Source organism: Stigmatopora nigra, chromosome 23, assembly GCF_051989575.1.
Source record: "Stigmatopora nigra isolate UIUO_SnigA chromosome 23, RoL_Snig_1.1, whole genome shotgun sequence".
In the NCBI taxonomy this organism is placed as follows: Eukaryota; Metazoa; Chordata; class Actinopteri; order Syngnathiformes; family Syngnathidae; genus Stigmatopora; species Stigmatopora nigra.
Window position 1 is genome coordinate 4,324,508 of NC_135530.1, and position 9,207 is coordinate 4,333,714.

General features: G+C 38.7%; 1 protein-coding gene across 5 annotated transcripts in view; it reads right to left on the bottom strand.

Annotated features, from left to right (window-relative positions):
- Positions 1-9,207, bottom strand: part of foxp2 (forkhead box P2) — a 126,018-nt gene that overhangs the window by 95,273 nt on the left and 21,538 nt on the right. For 3 of the 5 annotated variants that reach the window (XM_077709731.1, XM_077709730.1, XM_077709725.1), the window contains exon 1: positions 5,920-6,283. The exons of the other annotated variants lie outside the window; for them this stretch is intronic. The gene's annotated coding sequence lies outside the window, so the exon portion shown is untranslated. Of the gene's footprint in view, positions 1-5,919; positions 6,284-9,207 lie in introns of those variants that run through there. 5 annotated transcript variants of the gene reach the window in all.

Genomic DNA, 9,207 nt, shown 5'->3' on the forward strand with positions numbered 1-9,207 from the left:
CGGGACTTGTGTAAAATTCTGGACGATGCGGGGCGACATGCAAGCTCAGTGGACATTAAAAAAAGGGCAATGGTCTTTTGCATTTAATCTGTTGCTTCTTTTTTTTCTTATAGCTATTTAATATGCATCTTTCTTATTAGCCCTGTAAAAATATTTCCATGAATAAATGTTAACCATGAAAATCTATTTTTTTTAATTAAGGCAAGGGTGTTAGACTCGGGTTGGTTCGCGGGCTGCATTAACGTCAGCTCGATTTTATGTATTTGTTTTATTAATATTTAGATTTGTTTTTATAAATGGATTAAAAGAACTGGATTAATAGTCCTGAATATTCCGTTTTTATAGATGTATAACAATGTTTGTGAGCTTTTTTTATGTATATTTAGATTTTACAAGGTGATTTAACTAAAAACAGAAAAAATGATTTAAAAAATCACAATTATTGATTTAAAAGGGAGAAAATCAGGAAATTTAATATACATCTATACTCTTCATTTTAATTTGATCCAAAAACAGAAAGTCGACCCTCATAATTTACTTTCTTGGACCGCACAAAATGATGCGGCGGGCCAGATTTGGCCCCCGGGCCTCCACTTTGACACCTGTGAATTATACTGACCAGTAAGCAGTCAAGAAATCCTGTCATGACAAATTGAACAGGATTCACTGTTACTGATAGTTTTATTTGTAAAATCCTATTACTGTATAAAGTATACATCCTACCTAGAATCCCATTCCAATTTCAGGCCAGATTGCACACAGAAGCTTGTTTTACATTAACCCTTCATTTCATGGTATATTCAGCCCACAGAGCAAATTACAAATGACTATCCGGACTTATACGAGTGGAACTTGGTGGCCATATTGTTTAATCTGCTCTTCATTTTCCTCCTCCTCATCATCATCACCACCACGACCAACAGCATCCAGCTTTGTATGCAAGGGGACCCCCCCCCCCACCCACAAACCCCGGCGTTTACCAGCGAACAATTAGCCCCAGAGCAAAAGCAGCACCCCGATGCTGGCACATGTGGTTAAGAGGCGCAGCCCTGCGGGAAAGTGCCAGATGATGAAGGGATGAGGATGGGAGGAGCAGCGGGAGGAGCCGAAGAAGGTCGTGTGCCAGACACGTGTTTGCCACATTTCCACGACTTCCTCCAACAAAAAAAGGACGCTCATCATCACGTGAGAGCGTCGGTAATTAGCGAGATGTTGGGAAGCTAGCCAGATCCAACCAGGGAGGTATTTCCTAGCTGAGTTAGTCCCCGCCCTAACCCTGCCCTCGACCCCGCCTCCGGCATCTCGTGAGTCGCTTGCCAACTGGGCTCGATGCCAGTCGCGGTAGCAACCGCCAGGGACCCTTGTCGCGGCGCCTTGTTTAATGAAATGACAAAACAACAGATTTGCATATGCAGAAACAGGTGCTGTAACAGGTTTGACTTGAAAACAGGAAGAGCGCAAAAGTTTTTTGTGCCGCAACAGCTGCCTGGGGGCTTTTTTTCAGGGTCTAATGGGTACTCAAGATGGCACCATCTGCCTTGCCGCTCACCAGAAGTGACCGACCGTCTCCAAGAAGTCTTCTTCAATGAAAATCCTTTGAATTGTTGATAGAGTTGACAGCTTTTTGGGTCCAATTGACAGCAAGCAAGCAACTTCAGTGAATCTAAAACTGTAGCAATTGTTTTCAAGCAACCACTCCAAAGCCTGAAGCTGTGATCTACTAGTAGCCTGTAATTACCCTCCCACTGATACGCTGCCTTCAAACCAGAGTCATGCGTCATGTTGAACTGTATACACTCCCCGCATGGTTGAAGGCAAACCCCAGCCAAGCAGCTGTGATGGAAACCCAGTCATTGTTTAGAGTGGGATTAGCTCTCATCGTCAGACAGTGCAAAGATCCCTTCAGATCCAGAAAGGAGATCAAATCCCTCTTAACCAGTAGACACTAGCCAACAAAATGAACATTTGCAAGAATGTCAAACATTGCCCTGACTTCAGAATTTCAGCCAAACTTAAACAAACGAGACCTTGTACATTTACAGTGGTCTCAAACCGGTCCTCAAATTCTGCAGTGGGTACAGGATTTCATTCCAACTCAACAAGGATACCTTTAGCAAGTGCAATCAGTTAATTAAATCCAGGTCCTACTGATTTTAAAGACACCTAATTGGTTAAAATGTCAGCACTGGATCGGTTAGAACAAAAACCAGGACCCACTGCGGCCCTATGTGGAACCGGTTTGAGACCACTGCATGTACAACAAGCAGGACCAACAAATAGCCTCATCATGGCGCCCATCCCCCTCTCCGGTAGCTCATTCATCCTGCTTTATTTGTCCGAATAAGACAGAAGGAACAAACCTGAGACAGTCGTGACCCTGCGCTAGCGTTGTAGTAGTTCGGTCTGGAGCGACGCCGGCAGAAGGCAGCGCCATATGCCCTCAGCCTGGAGCTGGATGCTCTTTCTGCGGCCTAATGTGCCTGTCAAAAAGTGTTACTGTCACTAACCAGCCCCTGTGCACCCTCTACCGCAACTCTATTTGCTTCTCTCACAACATACTTTCCATCAGACTCCCAAGTCGAAAAGGTACCGCCAGTAAATACAGTTGGTTTACTCCTCTTCTAAAATGGCCATTTGTTACTACCTCAAAAAGGGTCATCTTCAATAAGCAAACTTTTCCTCCCACGTAGTGTAGAAACGCAGTATTGTTGGCCGTTAGCCCGCAGTGCACATGTCACATGTGGTTAGGCACTGGGAGATGACCTTGCCTTTTACCACGAGTGACCTCTTCTCTTTAATTCGGAGCAAACACCCTAAAAACCGACACTCTTCTTCTTCTTCTTGTCATCGGCCATCAGACCGTAACCACGGCACGTAAACAAGTGATTGTCAAATGAATGAAGGGAATGATAATTGCTTGTCAAAGAGGGCGCCGATTGAAAAGAAATTGATCAATTAGCGTGCACTTGCATGGTGACGTTTATTTACCAGCCGGCCTGTCACAATTGACATACAGTGGTACTTCGACATACGAGCATTTTGAGATAGGAGTAAAATTTCGAGCAAACAATTATCTCTAGATACGAGACAAATTTCCAGATACGAGAAAGCCAGGTGGCCAAGACATGAGAGGCTGTTTATCATTGTTTTTTTGCCGCATCTCTTTCGTGTATAACAGATAACTACGAGCACAACCGTTTTTTTTACGTCACTTAGCAGGAATGGCGTAGCGATTGATAGCATGAGGAGTATATTTTACTTCTCGTTGGCAAGTGGTTGTGCGTTATCCTATTGTGAGGACATTTGTGTGCATCATTTTGGGAATATTTTGAAGGGAGTACAAAAATCAAACAACCCTCGATATTGACTGAAAGTCAGTGTGGAGGCAAAAGGGCCAACCCAAGAGAAGAAAGGTATCAAAATGTCAAACAAAATGTGAATTAAGTTTAGTGTAAGGTTAGATTAAACCTATTTTTGAGTGTCTGCATTGTAATCCAAGTTCATTTAAATTTGTTTATGTTATGTTTCAAGTGGGTTGCCGTGCAAAAAGCCCCCACTCTTCCCGTCCGTCCCCCACCCCTTCGAAATCCGTCTAATTTTAGCACTATTAAACACATTGTTGTAATAATAAACCACTAGTTATGTGTTACTTTGTCAATAGATAGCAAATTATAACAAATAAAACATTTTTTCCAATCGAATATCCTGTTTTTGGTGGGGGGGTTTTCCAGAGGCTTGTAACAAATGAATTAGTTTTGAGTTCATTTCAATTGGAAACATTTGTTTGAGTCACGAGAATATCGACATACAAGCTCAGTCCCGGAACGAATTAAGCTCGTATCTCGAGGTACCATTGTACATCTTAGTACACAGTAACACTTTCCAATCTGACTACACAAATATACCTTCTTCCTGAGTTGATCTTTAGTTTAAACATCAGGACAACACCACAAATTAGCTGGCATTCACTTTGCCAACATATGTTCTTATAATACGTCCGAGTCAGAAACCTATCACGCCACTTTTTCCTCCTTAATCCTCATAACCATGACCCACCCGAGCGAAAAACTGTGAATTTAGCTTAGAAGTGACCCAGAGCAGAAGTAAAAAAAAAAAAAAAAAAAAGTCTGAGCTGTCCCAAGACCCTTAGCAACTAGGCACACAAAACATCATTACAGTGATGTGGGTAATTACAGTACAAAAAAAAAAAAAAAAAATGGGTGGCCCCTTAAGCGCGTAATACACTCTTTTATCACCACAAGTAAATCTTTCCGAGTCTGACAGCTTGCAGCGTATGATCTCCGGTAAACAAATACTTTTGCGCGGCACAAAAGTGCCATTAAAAGGCCAAAACTGTCAACACAAATTCCATTCTTACTTTTAAGGGGGTTAGAAGGGGGAAAAAGGGGAGGGGGGGTCGACGTGATCACTTCTGGTTGCCTTAACATGCATGGAGGTTGTCATGGAAACATTGCCGGGAAGTTAAAAAGGGATAAAAAAAAACAGAAGATTTTTTTTCATTTAATTTGCCTTTTTTGAGCTTAGTGACTGATTTGACTGTAAAATAAATTTCCCCAATTTATACCGCATGAACATCTAAATGATGCTATTTGAAATATATTGTTTTTTTTTTAATATTTAGTAACTAAAGCATTTATTTGAAAATGTTATAATTCAGTAATAGCAACAAAATAACCCAAACGGACTACAAACTGAATCTTGATGTTGGTAAATGATTGAAACTCATGACAGGTTACACACATTAATCCAGTAGAGGACATTCATTTTCCTATTACCATAATGTAGAGCACCGACCGCCCGATGATGAATGCAGCAATCAAAAAGAAAAAAAAATGGATGCCGAACGGGCAGAGTGGTTTTAATAAGTACTCCCTACAACGGTCCGAATTTTTCCTTTTTTTTTTTTAATATGCTCATACAAGAAAGTGACCTTTCTTATCATGCAACATAGCATAATAAACAAGAAGTGTTTTAAACCTGTTCAGTGAAATGATTATAGGCCTTTTTTTCCGACAAAGGGGCCGATTGTGCACTGTCACCGAAATATTTCAGAAGGGCAGTTTATTACCATCTGCACCTTTTGAAGCAAACCGGACTGCTGAGTGAGCCGGGAAAAGCCGTGGTACACACCTGCAGAAATTGGGGAGAGAACACCTGTGCACCCTGCGGCTCTCACAAGGAGGGTCGCTGTTGATATTCTCAAAGACACCCAAGCTCATCAAAGACGGTTATTGATTGCCAAGGTATTTTACTAAGAGTGTCAATACTGAATGTAAAGGTTCTACTATATGGACATAGTAATTGTATTTGGATTTTTTTTACACACACTCATTTGTGATTTATTTATGAGACTTTAATTTTTAGTGAGGAATTTGAAATGTGTTAAAATGGTAAATAAGAATTTTGACATTTGTCATTGTGAAAATGTGTTTAGTGCATATTTATCATGACATTTTTTTACATCACTATGGAATAGTCTGCAAGAATTGTAAGTCATAATTGTAAGATGGTAAAATTGAAAGGATGATTTGCAAGAATTATAATTTGTCTCGCCTTTTTGTGAACAATTAGAAAATGAAAAATTGCTTTTTATAACGTTTGCAATGGAAATGGAAATGGAAATCATTGTTGATTGTTATTTGCATGCAAATTGCAAAATAGATTTTTAGTTTTCATCATTTAACAAATAGGATTAACTAAACCTGCAGGATAAAAACACAGAGACTTAAAAAAGAAACCGAAATTGATCTGATCTCTCTTAACTTTTAAATATTTTAAGTACACTTAGATCCCCGAAACAAGCCCAACATTGCATATTTTTCCCTTAAATAACCCAATCAACCCGATTTAGGCCAACTTCCAAACTCATCAAAACATCCCAAAAGTGTCCCAACTTACCAAGAAAATGTTCTGATGTTTACTTTCCTCTCGGAGAAGTTAAAGAAACAACAGATGGGGGGAAAAAGAAGAGGACAGGTAAGAAGAAAAAGTCCTCTTTCGCGGTAATGCGCTTCACGCGTTGACCATGCCGATGATTAACAAGAAGTAAACAAAAAGAGCCAAATATTCCTCCGCTGGCCACTGTCTCTCATACACTCTCCCCAGCCAAAGCTGCTGTTATTGGGCTTACGAGTGCAACCTAGTACAATCGAGTCCCGTTTGAATGACGCGCAATGCGGGGAGAGGAAAGAAAAAAAACTAAGAGGCTGCTTGTGTGTGTGCGCGTGTTTTCTTGGCGTTTCTATTCAAACACGCATCAAGATGTATCCAAGCCACGCAATTTGGAACTACTACACACATACATACTACATTGCCCTCCTCCTCCATATCTTCCACCCACAACGCGGAGGTGTATGTTGTTATTTTTGGGTGTACTGCGACACCATGTGACGTCAGGACTCACCTGCGTCGATTAGAAAAGGTCATTTGTGTTTGAATTGAGAATGAAAGTTGTTTACTTCAATAAAAAGACAAAATAACCCTAAAAATGACATTTTTAAAATTGGTTGTCAATTTTATTTTTGTTTTACAAAGTATAGATGTTAGGGGAATTTGGGAAATTCTGTTGAGTGAATTAAAATTGTTGTGTTGATATCTAATTGGTTGAAAAAGATTTGAATAAAGTACACATTTTTGATTGAGTGAATTCTTATCTTTGCAAGTAATTCAGCTTGTTAAATAATAACACTATAATAATATTAATAGCAGGCACATGAAGCATAAATAACAGTTTGCTCACATTCCTAACAGAAACATTTAATATTTCCCTAAAAAATATGAATTATATGCAAAAAATATTTAAAGTACAGTGTATAAAAGGGGTTTATATGATTTACTTTTGAACATGCTGCAATATAAGGTTTTATTTTAAAACGTCACTTGACTAAATCAAGATGCATTTTACTGGCCTGCACAGAAATGTACTAAATATGAATTAAACTTGATCATAAATGTTTATAAATACTCAAATATGATTCTAATTTGCTTTTAATAGTTCAAATGTGTTGTGGGTTTGTGCATGTGTTAAATATCTTCAAGAATGTTTCAATAAATATATTTTAAAAAATGGATTAAATGTTGTTATTAAAATGTGGTCGTTTGCTGTCACCAAGTGGCCATTTATCGAAAAACCGTCAGATTGCTCTTCCATATTTTGAAAAAGTTGTAAATTCAGGGATGTCCAACTCCTGGAGCTGCTAATCCGGTTTGTTTTCCACATCTCCCTCCGCCAACACACCTGAATTAAATAAATCAGGACCGGTATCAAGTTTCTGGACAGCTTGCTGATTGGTTGATCATTTGATTCAGGTGTGGTAGAGGGAGGGAGATGCGGGAAAACACCGGATAGCGGCTCTTGAGGACCGGAGCTGACCACCCTTCAAGTAGTCAATCTAAAAAATGAGGATATACGCCAAAACATGTCAAATCATCGTGTAAATACTTGAAAAAAATACATCATTTCATGTAGAAATGTGTATGTACATACGGTAATGTAACCATCCACACGTTATTTACGACATGACTAGAATGAGTCAAATGTTTTACTAGGCAGCTCAAAAAGAGAAATGTTTCATTGAAAAAAACATTATGGCCCTTTAAAATTGATATTTTAAAGGGTTTAGTTGGTAGTTGTGTGAGCACCGTGGAATGAATGAGAGAATTGACATAGAAAGTACTGCTCTACTTACGAAAAAAGTTCTGGAACCAACATATTTCATAAGTAGAGGTACCACTGCATAAACTTACCCCTAACTGTATTTTAATTATGATCACAGCCTCTGGAAATGTTCAAACTGGAGTATTTACATATAAAGTACTGTTCCACTTACGATTTATTTTCGAGTTACAAAAAAAGTGCTGGAACCAATAAATTTGGTTAGTAAAAGGTACAATTGCAAAAGCCTACCCCTAACTCTATTTTAATTATGATCATATAGCCTCACGAAATGTTCATACTGGAGAATTTTAATATAAAGGACTGTTCTACTTACGATCTTTTCGAGTTACAAAAAAAGTGCTGGAACCAACGAATTTGGTAAGTAGAGGTACGACTGCAAAAGCCTACCCCTAGCTCTATTTTACTGTGATCACATAGCCCCACCTAATGTTCATACTGTACAATCACAATCTTTGGAGTTCAATCAAAATAGCAGACAATGTCTATTCCATTAGGGAAATGAGCATTTTTACTTGTAATACTGAACATTGGTGGCCATGTTGGTCCACAGACGAGAAAAGGAATGAAGGCTAAAAATAGCTGAAAGTCAAATAGCCCATTGAAAGTCATTAGAGGGAAATACTTGGCTGAAGAACAAAGTCTCTTTGTGGACAGAGGCCACCTGTGAGGGATTGTGAGACTCACATTGAAGTCTACTGACAAGATTTACTGTAACCGTAAGGGGATGATGGTGGAGGATTAGTTAAATTAAACTTTACATGGTTGAATGCATTCAGCGTTTAATCCGCTACACAAAGAACAGAATAATCTCCCCTTTTGCTACAAAAATGAGGTGAAACGTCTCGACTAGAGGGACTGAGAATTGAGTTGGAAGGCTAGCTTGTCATCAAACCATGCGTCATGGGTTAATGTCATATCATGTGGTTCAAGGGGGTTAGAGTCGGGTTGGTTTGCGGGCCACGTTAACTCGATTTTATGTGGGCCGGACCATTATAGATATAATATTTAGATTTTTTTTTAATAAATGGATTTAAAGAACTGGATTAAAATCCTGAATATTCCATTTTTTATAGATCTAAAACAATATTTATTTTAGCTTTTTTTTAAATATATTTTTAGATTTTACAAAATGATTTTTGAACTAAACACAGAAAAAAAATGATTAAAAAATTACAATTATTGAGTTAAAAGAGGGATAAATCAGGAAATCTAATATACATCTATACTTTTCATTTTAATTTGATCCTAAAACAGAAATTCAGCACTCATGATTTACTTTCTTGGGCCACACAAAATGATGTGGCGTGCCAAACTTGCCCCCCCGAGCCGCCACTTTGACACGTGATGTGGTGAAGTACTGCAGTCTATTTTGAAGTATTTCTAACTCTTTTTTTCCAAGACGATATGGTAGCATTAAGTGAGCAGTTATCTCAAATGAATGCCACGAATTATGTAAATAGAGAGTCTGCCATATCCAGAATAGCGTTATGTAAGCTCTGTTTGGATTG